The following is a 13,123-nucleotide window of genomic DNA, read 5'->3' as shown; positions in this document are numbered from 1 at the left end:
CCACTAGTGCATGTGGGTAATGAATGGCCTTTTGTCCTTGAGGCCACTCTGTCATGAACTTGAATGCACCCCCAGAATGCCCAGAGTGTGAGAACTCAAGCCATGTCACCCCTCAGCCCTGGCCTATCTCCCATGGTACAGTACCATGGTTCTCATTTCAAAACAGTGGGAGAGGAAGGTACATGGTGAAATGGGGGTGATTTCTGAAACCTGACCCTGTTGACTTGTGTCCCCTCCTGGAGCTAGATGAGCGTGGGGTAGGTCTGTGTGCTGACTATCAAAACTTGATTCCACAGTAAAAACTCTTACGAGCCAACTTCCTACCCTGACATAAAAGAAAAAAGAAAAAGCCTGACTTTTCTTTACTCCTTATCAGTTTGGCAGCTACTAATTTAAAATGATACCTGGACATGTACGTTTTACAATCTGCTGGAGGTATAAACACTGATTCATTTTTTTTAAAGAAGTCTAGTATGTGTATGTGTGTGTGTGTTTTTAAGTAAGAGCATAAGACATGGGAAAGTTGCAAGTAGAGACCAAAAAGTAAGTTAGTGGGGAATTCTGATGCACAGTGTATACATTGGTGGGGAAAGGGGATGGTAGTGAAGAGATTTGTGCAAAAATACCCAGAGATTTGAGCTGGTGCATCCACATGACACACAAGAGGAGTAGGGTAGAACCCACTCAGTCATCTTCCTGCATTCGCTGCGGACCCAAACCTCTTCTTCCAGAAACGACTTTGTTCTGGTTCTCTAGTTCCAGCAGGTAAGTAGAACCTCATTCTGGAAAGTGCTCTGTGGTCTTTTCCACACCTCCTTTCACACAGAGAAATTTGCTTTAACATTGAAGACCTTTCAGTATTTCTGTAGTTGATACGTGAACCCTCCTCTTCAAAAACACAACTCAGAACCTGCTGTGGAAATCGGGTGTATGACAGGCTTCCAAGAGGGAGCGCTCAGCAGAAATCACCCGTTTGGACTCCAGGCCATTTGGGTAAGAACCAAGAGCCTGACACCGAGTGCAACATACAGTTGTGGAGTTAAGATCCTTTTCCGTCCTCTCCTTGCATCATCCCAAGCCCAGTCATTGGAGGCCGGTGTATATTTTGGCCCAAAACAACTGCCCATGCTAGAGATTTACTGTCAGGTGTGCTGTGCCTCCTTGTGCAAATCGGTTTGCCTCTCAGGACCTCATTTCAGGGCAGGAGAACCAGCTAACATGTTGGCTGTCCCTTATCTCTTTCTCCTCCAAAAAGACACTTCTGGGAAACCTCTGTGTGGGCACCATGTTCCCACAGGTATAAGGCTGCCCCAACTTCAGAAAGGCTTGTCGGAACAGTTCTGTCTTCCACTGACTCCACTGTCCAATTGTGTCTTTGGCCTATTGCTTCCTTTCTCTCTCTCTCTCTCCCTCCCTCCCCACTCCACCCCTCTACACACACACACACACACACACACACACACACACACACACAGACTTGCTCACTCACTGCCTCAAATGTAACCCACTCCTTAGTGACCAAAGCCACCGAATACTGGTGACACCTGAGTTGTCACAGGAAGCCCCACTCTCTTACCTGTGCCCCAACCTCATACTCCATTGGCCTCTGAACTTTAAAGAACTACTAATACTTTAAATTCAACACACCTAAATTATAAAAAAATCATGACTCTTTAAATCTTTACATAGTAATTCATGATATAGTCCCCCCCAAAAGTTAAAAAGACAAGCATAAAAATGAGCCCTACCCCTATCTTTGCCCAGGCCCCTCTAGGTACTGTTTCCTTGAACCTGAATCTGCTTCTTTTCTTAGTCATCCAATTTCCAAAGTTCAGTTTCTATCCTTTTTCTAGCTGGCAGCCCCCTACTTTCCATAAACTACTTTATTGTTTAACCTATATTGTATTATTAAATTGGTATATATTTATATATGCTATATGATATATGATTCTATTGATTCCTCCTTCAGAAATACTTCACAGGAAAACTAAAAGTAGATCAATAGCAGTAAGACCCCAGTCCTTTCAAAAAAGCCCATTCCTCTGCATGCCTGCTGCCACAGCATAAGGCTCTTTCCCACCTGGCCTGTGAGCAGCCTGCAGGCAGAGACCATATGGCCTGTGTCTCTAGTTTCCATGGAGCCACGGCCTCACATGTTTCACCCTCAGCATGTGGGTCACTGATACCCCAATAAAATGAGATACTCCTTCCTTGTAAGATGGTCAAGGACTTCTAGAAAACAGTCCTGCTTAGAGCCAGAGAAGATGAGGGAAATGGGCCACTGCTAGGAAGGATATTAAAAAAGGGCAACTTTGGGCTCCTGGGTGGCTCAGTGAGTTAAGCGGCTGCCTTTGGCTCAGGTCATGATCTCCGGGTCCTGGGATCGAGCCCCACATCGGGCTCTCTGCTCAGCGGGAAGCCTGCTTCCTCCTCTCTCTCTCTGCCTGCCTCTCTGCCTATTTGTGATCTCTCTCTGTCAAATAAATAAATAAAATCTTAAAAAAAAAAAAAAAGGGGGTAACTTCTGGAGGCCAAGTTGGGGAAAAATATATCAAAAGCCTTAAAATGCTGTAGTCTCTTTGCTTCAGCTATACCTACTGTTAGAAATATAGGAGATGACCAGGAATGTATGCAAAGATTTAGCTACACTCTGTGACCCCTCACAGGAAGCAGGGAGGGAGAGAGAGCTTAAGGAGACGGTACATGATTGCTCCCAACTCCACCGGTGTCTCTGTCCCTTGTGCTCTGGCTGTGTACCCTTAGTACACCACTGTAAGAAATCTAAGCTGTGAATCCAACTATTTGACAACTTCTCTGAGTCCTTACAGCAGATATTCAAACATGGGAGTTGTCTGCAGGACCCCTCAACTCACCATTGTGGGGACACAATGCATGGTACTTGACATTTATGAAGTGGTTTATTACCTATTTTTTAAGTTAAAGTGAAAACAACCTCAGAGAGCTGGAGTTAAATCTATCCTGTGAAAATTCTCCAAAGAACTAAGAAATATTACAATTGATTAACTAGATCCCCATGACACAAATAAAGAATGTACACTCTTCCTCAAAAAGCAGAATAAAAAATGATTCAGGAAATTTAATACAGTCAAAGCCAGTCAACCTTTTTTCTCAAGAAGAATTTTCTGCAGCTGAAGTTGGGGAGACACAGGGAGCAATGGCCTGGATGCAAGCTCCCTGGCTTTCCCCATCTCCTCTCTCCCCCACCCCAGGTTGGGTAATCCCATCACATAGGGTGACACACAGTATGGGCACCAGGGAAGGCTTCTCAACCTTGGCTGCACGTTGGGAGTCATCTGGAAGTTTTGAAAAAACACTCACGCTAGGGCCTCTCCCCTGCAAAGTCTGATAGAATTGGTCTGCAGTGTCTGGGCGCTGGGATTTCAAGGCGCAGCACCTCCCAACGCCCCCAGAGCCCTACCATTCCACGCTAGACCCTGCCTTTGAAAACTGTATTTCGCAAGGTCCAGGCTTCCACTCAAGGCCAATTTATTCTTATTTTCAAAGACTTCCTAAAACTCATTTCTGGTTTCCTAGCTCACAGCCAGTGGGCAGGCACACTAAGAAAAAACACCACCTTTTTATCTCAACAACATGAGAAGACGGGACCAGTTAGGACAAGCAGAAGAACTCAAAACCATAAAAATCAGGGTGATTTCAGAGTGGGTCCCTCCTACGAATATCCTGATGCCGTCATTCCTGAGAACGATGTGTTCAACCATGACCGCAGTCTGCACCAGCTCTCGGTACCACGCTCTGTTTTACACGCGTCGCTTGACATATATATGCTGAGGCCAATTAATTTTAATACGGATTTTGAATATTTGGCAAGAGCTCATTCTCAGTAATGAGCTGCATATGGTACCTACTGACTTGGGGAAGCCCCCTCTTCCTTCAAATGTAAGGCCATCCATTTGCCGTCTTTAAACTTTTCTCCAGGGAAGTACTGCAGGCTCAGAAGCCCATCAGCTGTTAACTGGCAGAGCTGTGAGCGATCCTAACTTTTCCAGCCCCTGGGCATGGCTGCTCAGGGAATCCAGGAGCAGCTCGAGGTCAGCTGGGTGACGGTAGCTTGCCCAGAGCCTGAAAGCCCGGTGGAGGTCTTCAGGTAGCCTGAAACTACATGGAAATGTAGTTTCACACGAGAAGAGCAGAGCCCCAGAAAGGGAGACATGGGGATTGCGGGGTGTCGAATGGCAGGAAATGTAGCTTCACAAAAATAAGAGAAGAGCCACAGAAAGAGAGCGTTGGGGATTGTGGGTGGGGGTGGGGGGGTTGGCGGAGGAGAGACCCGCAGGTGCCCCTGAACTGGAATGATTGGGATCCAGGTGGGCGTGGCCTGAGGCGAGGCGCCAGGAGGCGGAAGGGTCCGCCCCTTCCTCAGAAGGAGAAACAGGTGAGGTCGCAGGAGGATACAGTCTCGCTCCTAAGGGGTGTGAAGAATCTCTTCGGGATATCATTTCCCTTCTCCCGGCCTGGTGTCATGGCCGGAAGATGGCAGTGACAGGTTTCAAGATAATTTGTGGTTAGAGGGTGCGCTCCAAGGAGACACCCCAAAGACTAAGTGTCCTGCCAGGAGCAGCTGTGCAGAGGCCCTGGGGTCAGCAGGCCCAGGCAAGGCCCCAGGAAGACCCCATCTACCCAGGTGCGGAGAGGAAGTCTGCTTTCACAGCCCATCCTTCGGGTCTCAGTTGTCAACCAGCCCAGAGGTAAGAAATCATTAAATGGGCACTAATCATTTTACTACTCATTTATCTTCCCAGTGAATGCTTTTCAGCACAAGAGTTTACATTTCCAAAGAATAAAGACTCGTAAAAAGGGTGGTGGGGTTTATGGCTGCAGGAAACTGGCTCCCAGTTTGCTCTGCTGACAGGTTTATAAGACCAAGAAAGTTCATAAGGTAAAAAGAATTTCTAAGCAAATATATTTTTGGAAAATGAATTTTTAACTTTTTTTTCTTTTAACAAATATCAAGGTTATTTGCATTGATTTCATTAGTGAACAGTGAAAAACGGTTGAGATGCAGGGTTCAGTTTTTAAAACGTGATCAAAAGTACCAATGAGTTTTTTTGCTTGTTTTGTCTTGTTTTAAAAGATAAGCTCGGTAAAAGACGTGTTTTGTCCGTTTTAAAAATGGCTAATTTGCCTACAATTGTTTGATTAAAGTTTGAGTAAATGAATGCCCCTTTGTTTGGAGTATAGTTTCCAGAGCACTAGCCTGAACAGACAAAATGTAGTCACCGTAACACACCCTGGATTTGGCCATTGGGGGATTAACAGCAGAGTGGATCTAATTATCGTGGTTGTATTCTTGATTATATCAATACGATATGTATTAAAATGTCTGGTTTTTAAATAACTGCCATGGAGATAGGAAGGAAGGCAGGGGAGCCAACGGGCTTGGGGACTGGAAATGTTACCATAGTCCATGCATTTCTGGCAGAGCAGGCCAGCACATGGAAGAGAATTGTTTAGGGAAGAACACTGGGCTCCTAGACCAGGAAGGTCTTCTACCCCATCTAAGTATCCTTGAGCCTAATTTCCACCATCTGTGATTCATTTCTGAGAGTTAAAACTTGGGTTGTCCACTCTGCCATAAGGCTTTAGAAATCCTTCCCTTCGTTGGAGAAATGAGGTCCAGAGAAATGATTTGCCCCAGTGATAAACCAAGAAAATATCCGGAATACTTTAAATCCATCCTAGGCTTCAAAACATCTCCATGCTCTGGAAAGTAAGTTACATATTGTTTTCCGTGAGAAGATTTTCACCATATTCACAGCTTCAATCCTTTAGACTGTTCACATGGAATTTGAAATATGAATGTCCATGGACTTTTCCCAGTTTGAGTATAAAAATGGGAGAGTTGTCTCTCCCCTTCTTTGAAGTTGTGGAAGGCAAAAGTAAAATAAAAAATGAAAATAAAATATCCATTTTCAGCAAAACTAAGAGGGAGCTAAAACTAAGAACAGCGAAATAGCAAAAAACAGCATAAATAAATAAATAAATAGATAGATAGATAAATAGCTCCCACCCAGCAGGGGAGCCGGCTGGGGCATGAAAAAGAGGAGAGAAGAGTATACGGCTTCAGAAATCAAGATGAGTCAGAAAAATACCTTCATAAAAAGGGAGAGATGAGGTAAGGAGCAGAATCTGAGTTTCATGTGTCACTACAGAGGAAACCATGCACAAATAAGGGCAGCAAGAACTTTCTGGACCCAATTTAGGTGTGAAAAGTAGAAATGACGAGATGAAAGCACGCACACGTGCGCACACACACACACACACACACACTCTTTCTTGCCTGGCAAGCCCTATCTGCAAGAAACAAAAAAGAAGAGAGGTGCTTTTTGAAAACCCCCATAGCTGCCTGTCTTTATTGGCTGGGGAGAATAGATTTAAAACTCATGTACAAAATCTTAGCTCATAACGAAAATCCCTAGTAGGCTAGGATGTGATCCTGCAAATATTTGCTCCAAGAAAAACTCGTGGGCCTCCAAGGTGAGACATTAAAAATAACCTACCCCAATTATTTTAGAGATCCAAGAAATGAAACAAGAGAAAGATCAGGAAAAGCAAATGGCAGGTGAAGTGCTGCCAAAGAGTGGATGAAAATAGTAAAAGGTGTTTTACTACAGATGTGAAATATTTAATGGCACAGTCATAAATATTTGTGCCTACCTCTACAAAGCCGGGCACAAAGGAGAGGTGTGACTGTCCTACCCAATGGCAGTGACAGCAAGACAAGAGACCAAGAGTGAGCTGGAGAGATTCAGGGTAGAAACGGGAGAAAAAATAAACCGTCAAAGAAATGAAGATGAATTGAGAGAGAAAATAGACAATGATAAAACACAGTAAGGAGTTTAGAGGATAAAAAAATGAGAAAACCAAACAAAATGAAATGGATATGGGTGTAGGAAAGATTTATTAAACAGGACACGAGAACTGAGCTTAAGATTGATACAAAAACCTGGTAATAATTGTACAACATTTAAAAACCAAAGCTATTTAAAAATACAAAGCAAAATTCTACGAAATAGACTCAAATGACACATTAAAAGAATAGTAATACGGGCACCTGGGTGGCTGAGTGGGTTAAGCCTCTGCCTTCGGCTCAGGTCATGATCTCAGGATTCTGGGATCGAGCCCCCGCATCGGGCTCTCTGCTCAGCAGGGAACCTGCTTCCTCCTCTCTCTCTCTCCCTGCCTCTCTGCCTGCCTCTCTGCCTACTTGTGATCTCTATCTGTCAAATAAATAAATAAAATCTTTAAAAAAAAAAAAAAGAATAGTAATAATATGACAAAGTGGGATTTATTCCAGTCAAAGATGGTTCAATTTTAGGAAGTCTCCTTAAATGAATTCCCATATAAATGACCAAAGAAAAAACTATGTATTTATCTCTTTAGATGATTTGAAGATGTGTAGTAAAATTCAACTTCCACTATTGATCTAAAAAGAAAATCAGTGACATAGGAACAGATGTGTACTTGCTAACATAAACCAAGTTGAAAGTCAACATTATGTTTAAAAGAGAAATACCAACAGCATTCCTAGTAAAGTCAAGAATAAGCTAAAAATGTTATAAACAGAAAAGAATAGGCCCATAAGAATTAAAAAGATATAAAATTATCATTATTTACAAATTAAATAATCGTATGCTTTGATGACCCAGTAAGATTGAGCATCTGAAAAAGACTACCAAAAAAAAAAAAAAAAAAAAAGAATTTAATGAAATGGCTTAACATAAAATCAATAAATAGTTTTAAAAGCTTTCATACATTTAAACAACTGGTTAGGAGATGTAATAGAAGACCTTTTTACACTCAGAATAACAACAAAAAAGCTAAATAGCCAGAATAATGTTCCAGATCTTTATGAAACAAAAACTTTAAACTGATCTTGAAAGATACAAAAGCAGTTTTAAACAAAAGCAGGCATACCATATGCTTGGATAAAAGGAGTGACCCTCCTAAAGATGGCAAGTCTCCCTAAATTAAATGTCCCTGTGTGTAATTCCAATTAGTATACTGCCAGATTATTTTGTGACTCAACAAGTTGATTCTAAAGCTCACATGAGAAAATTAATTAGGAAGACTATTCAGAAGAATTCTTTGAAACAAGACTAACAAGGCACATATTAGCCATCTCACATATTAAATGATAGTTTTTGGTTACAAAAATCAAGAGTGTGATATCAAATGAATAGACAATCAGAATAAAAATACTACAGATAGACCTAAATGCATACTAAAATTTAGAATATGATAAAAGTAACATTTCAAATCAGTAACAAAAATATGGACCTATTTAATATGTGATTTTTAAAAGTACTAATTTAGAAAACAAATTTAGATGCATCGGGATGAATTCTAAATGGATCAAAGACCAAATGGTAAAAGATAAAAGAAGTGGAAGAAATATGGGAGACTTAAAAATAAAATTCTTCCTAGCAAAAATCAATATAAGCAAAGTCAAAAGACAAGATAAGTGGAGAAAACTATTCATACCTCATATCAAAGAACCCATTTTCTAGAAACTGAGATATAAAAGAACAAACCAGTAGGAAAATGGGCTAGGATTTGGCACTTTAAATGAATGAAAATGCACCAAATTGCAAATGCATGTCCTTTGACTCACTAATTCCAGTTTTGGGAATTTATAAACCTGCACATGTAAGAAACAATATATAGGTAAGTTTATTCATGACATCCACTGATTGACATAACAGAAGATCGGAAACAACCCGAACGTTGATCTAGAAGGGGCTAGTTAAGTGAATTATGTGCATCTGCATATTGTGTTCAGGTTACCAATTGCTATGTAGCAAAGGACCTCAAAATATAGTGATTAGGACAAAAATGCTTCATTTTCGCTCAGTGTTCTGTGGGTTGGCTAGACTCAGCTGGGCTTTCTCATGGGGTTAGAGTCAGATGTTGGCCGGGCTGAGATCATGGGAGGCCTCCAGGGTCTTCACTGCCACGTCTGGCACACAGGCTGGCGTGGCTAAAATAGCCAGGGACTGGCCAAACACCTCTCCACACGTGGTCTCTTCATTTGGCTAGCTTGGCTTCCGCACAACATGATGGTCTCAGGGGAGTCCAATTTCTCCCCTAGCATCTTTCTCCCAGGGGAGTGTCAGAAGGTAGAGGCAGCAGGCCTCTTCATGCCTAACCTCCACACACAGGCTCACTTGCACTGTATTCTGCAGTTGAACAAATCATTTAAGACCAACACATATTCAAGGGGAGGGAAGTAGAATCTACCTCTTGATGGGGAAGAGGAACAAGGAAAATGGGTCTGTCTTTAATGTGTCACCTAATGAAAACATGCAGCTGTAAAGAAGAGTCAGGATGTTCTCTATATACTGATGTGGAAAAATGTCAGGTTCTGTTGTTAAGTGAAAAAACAAAGTGTAGAACAATGTAGATAACATCTTTTGTGTAAAGTCGGTAGATGTGGGGAATAAAAACACCCATGTGTGTTTTGTGGCTATTTTCATAAAAAAAATTAACAAGAAATCAGTTAAAAATGCTTATCTATAATGAGAGCAATAAGTGGATAGATTAAGAGATAGGAAAAAAAAATCTTAATATGTGACCTTTTATATTACTTCGACTTTTGAGTTTGGAAAATTCGATGTGGAAAACAAAATACTTGGAAATCTTAAAGAAATGCAAAGTTGTTCAATCCTGCTCATTTCCTCAGGGTGCTGGAGCTGTTTGGGAATCCATGTGATGGACTCTATTTTGACAGTCCCATTGGTTACCAAGAAATCTTCATTTCACCATCACAATAATAAAAATCAACCCAGAAAATAGTCCATCTGGTCATCTGTTTAGTTATAGGCAATGGCCCCCACTAATAATACTGCCTACAGATTAATTGTTCTACTTGTAATGGTCTGAGAGTATAGAGAAGGGGGTTATTTTTCCTCATTGTCAAAGCCAAAGTGCCATTTCAAATGCAATTTTCAATATGTCAAAATTGTCAAAATAGAAGATTAGCCAGTGGTATGCTAATTGTTAAATATTCAGGAGTTTTCCAAGCCATTTGTTAAACCACTGGTAGCTTGAAATCGACCATGGCAGCTCCTTCCAGAACACATAAACAAACAAACTAGCATCAGGTTGCAATGTATGTATGAATGAAAAACACAGGGAACTGTAGAAGAGAAGGAACAGAAGGGGTGCCCACATACACCAGGGATCAGGGGAAATGGTATATGGAAATTATACTGACTTCATAAATGAGACTTAGGGTTTCCACTTTTTCTCTTTCTGTAAGAAACTGTACAGACGTGGACCGGGAAAGGATCTTTCTTAAATAGTTAACATTTATTGCACAGTTAGTTACACATGGAAGATACTAGGTGTTCTGCAAGCATTATCTCACTAGTCATCCTAACAACTTTTGAAACAGGCCCTATGATGGTTTCCGTTCTTCAGAGATGAAACGGGGAGCCCAAAGGTGGAAATTGCTTTGGATAAGCCAATGAGCCATAAAGCCAGACTCCAAATCTCATGGCTTGGCTCCAGTGCCCACTCATTTAAGCATCATGCTGTGAATGCTTCACATTATTACTTGGAAAACTCAGAAACTCATGATTAAGAAAAATGAAGTCACCCATAATTCTAGCTTCCAAAGATGACTACCGTTACCATTTTGATCTAAACCAATGGCCTTCAATCATTCCTTCAACTCAGTCCAGCTGAGATCTGTGACTCATGAGTCACTGAGTAACTGGGACTCCCTCTGAAAAGATTTTTCTCGAGGGTGTGAAAGGTGTAATCTGAAAAATCCTACGTGTGTTTTTTTTTTTTTTTAATATGGTCTGCTCACTATCTCATGTATTGCCTCTTCTAATAAATGGCATGGTTTTTCAAAGTGCATATTGTCCATAAACAGGTATAAAGAAATTTGATACGTTTTTGCTAGATTGGTTGATGGAAAGCTTTCCTGCATTGTCACATTTCTACTGGACCCTCTTTGGATCACTTTTTCAACCTGGTTCACTTTTCTTAAGATGCTAAGTACTATGGTGATATGCACACAAAGTCACATACAGAGTTACAATACATTTACAATACATGTTATCTGAGAGCCAGGTTCATATACACACACACACACACACACACTTTAGTTTTTGGAAGAGTTGGGTCAAAATCAGTTCTGATTTTGCCAATCATACTCACTTTGAAAATGTCACAATCACAAGATTACAATAATATCTTCAAATAAATGTGTTAAAGAGAAGAAAAAAGCAAAACAAACCAAACTCCTCTTCAATCAGAGGTTTAAAAAAAAAAAAACTGTATGGCAAACGGTTTAATCTGAAAATTTTTTAGAGATTTCTGTGTGAACTGATTTATTTTTTGTGTCAAATTTTAATTAAAAATACTTTTTGATATATAAAGAACTTACGATGAAGACATTAAGCCAAGTTCTTTATGGAAAGATAATGCTAATAACTGATCTTGGACACTAACAAATTGAATAGAAGTAGCTATGACATTTATTTAATTAACCTCTGCTTTAGCTCTTTTGGATTTTCAAAATTTTTAATTCCCAATTTTTAAATGGTTTTCCCATTTTCTTTGCTCCTATTTTTCTCCTTTGGGTCCTTAGTGCTTGTTGGTCTCTATGACACAGGGCCAGGCTGGTCTTGGGGGTTACTCAGCTTGGCTCATCCAACCCCCCATGGGGTAAGGCTCCTGCTGCTTTTTTGGGACTTGTTCTTGAGTGATTTTTCCATAAAGAACTTTTAAGTGACTTGTTCTTGAGTGATTTATGGCTTCGGTCTCTTATGCTTGTCATTAGTGTCTTCAACCCTTTTGGATTAGGGTCTTTATGTATGAGACTACTTTAACGATACTTTTCATTTCTGCAATGCAAGCTTATTGTTCTTGTATTTCAATCAAATGTACTCAATAGAGATGGAAAAAGTAAAGCTAATTTTTCCATCAGCAGATATTTAATTTCTTTCCTAACTTAAGACAAAGCTAACAGTCTAAAAAGTTTTGAATCCCCTTAGTTTTTCCACCCTGGGATAAGGTAATCAGAGAGTGCCATATGTGTGACTGCTGTTTATTAGTCACTAGCCAATTAGTAAATATCTCGTCTCCTAAAACCTGTGGTTTTGTTCCTTTAATGTTTTCTCCCTGCAATGGTGTTTTGTGGACTTTCAAAATGGCACCTGTTGATCTGGAAAAGTAGCAGCAATTACTATATACAGCTGTTTTATTAATTTTGTCATATGCTTAGTTTACAAATACATTTTCAGAAAAATAAAATGTCTTCCCTTTTCTCTCAATTATGTTTGTCATCAGCTTTCATGTTAGTCCAAGGCAGCCACATGATAGGGAAATTCAGGGACTCCTGAAGTCCAAAGCCATGAGCCAAAGCCTGCTGCTAGTTGTTTCCTCCTCTACAGAAGAAAGCGATGACCAGAATCTGGGGACACTTCACTTTTCGGTAATAGAGGTGAATTTAAACTCATTTTTAGACACATTGAGTGATGAATCTTACTGCATGTTTCAGGCTTCAAACGAATCATTCATTTTCACTGCTGGATATCTACTGGGAAACCGTAAGTTTTAACTTTTATTTACGTCTCTCCTATTTGGTTCGCTCCAACTATATGTGTCTGACATTACGGGCTTTGTCAAGGGCACATGAGCGAGTGCACCTCTGCACCCGCCTCACACATCCCCACCCCTGCCACTCTCCATTGAACCATTAGTGAGGCTGCAGGTAAACCACCAAGACCAGAGCTGTGCGGGGTGGGGCGGGGGGTAGGGAGGGGTCTAGAACTAAAGCCCAGTTCTTGCACTTAGTTCTGTCCCTCTTTTTTTGTTTTTTAAAGATTTTATTTATCTATTCATGAAAGAGAGAGAGGTAAAGGGAGAAGCAGGCTCCCCACAGAGCCGGGAGCCCGATTCAGGGCTTGATCCCAGGATCCCAGGATCATGACCTGAGCTGAAGGCAGACACTTAACTGACTGAGCCATCCATGCATCCCTGTTCCTCTTTCCCCACCCGTAAAATCAGTTACCTACCTCATGCTCCTAGGACCAGAGCACTTGGCTGGGGCTGGGCACATGCCAAGTAC

The sequence above is a fragment of the Mustela nigripes genome, chromosome 15 (assembly GCF_022355385.1).
Source record: "Mustela nigripes isolate SB6536 chromosome 15, MUSNIG.SB6536, whole genome shotgun sequence".
Lineage (NCBI taxonomy): Eukaryota > Metazoa > Chordata > Mammalia > Carnivora > Mustelidae > Mustela > Mustela nigripes.
The sequence above is the reverse complement of the archived record's forward strand: the minus strand, read 5'-3'. Positions refer to the sequence as shown.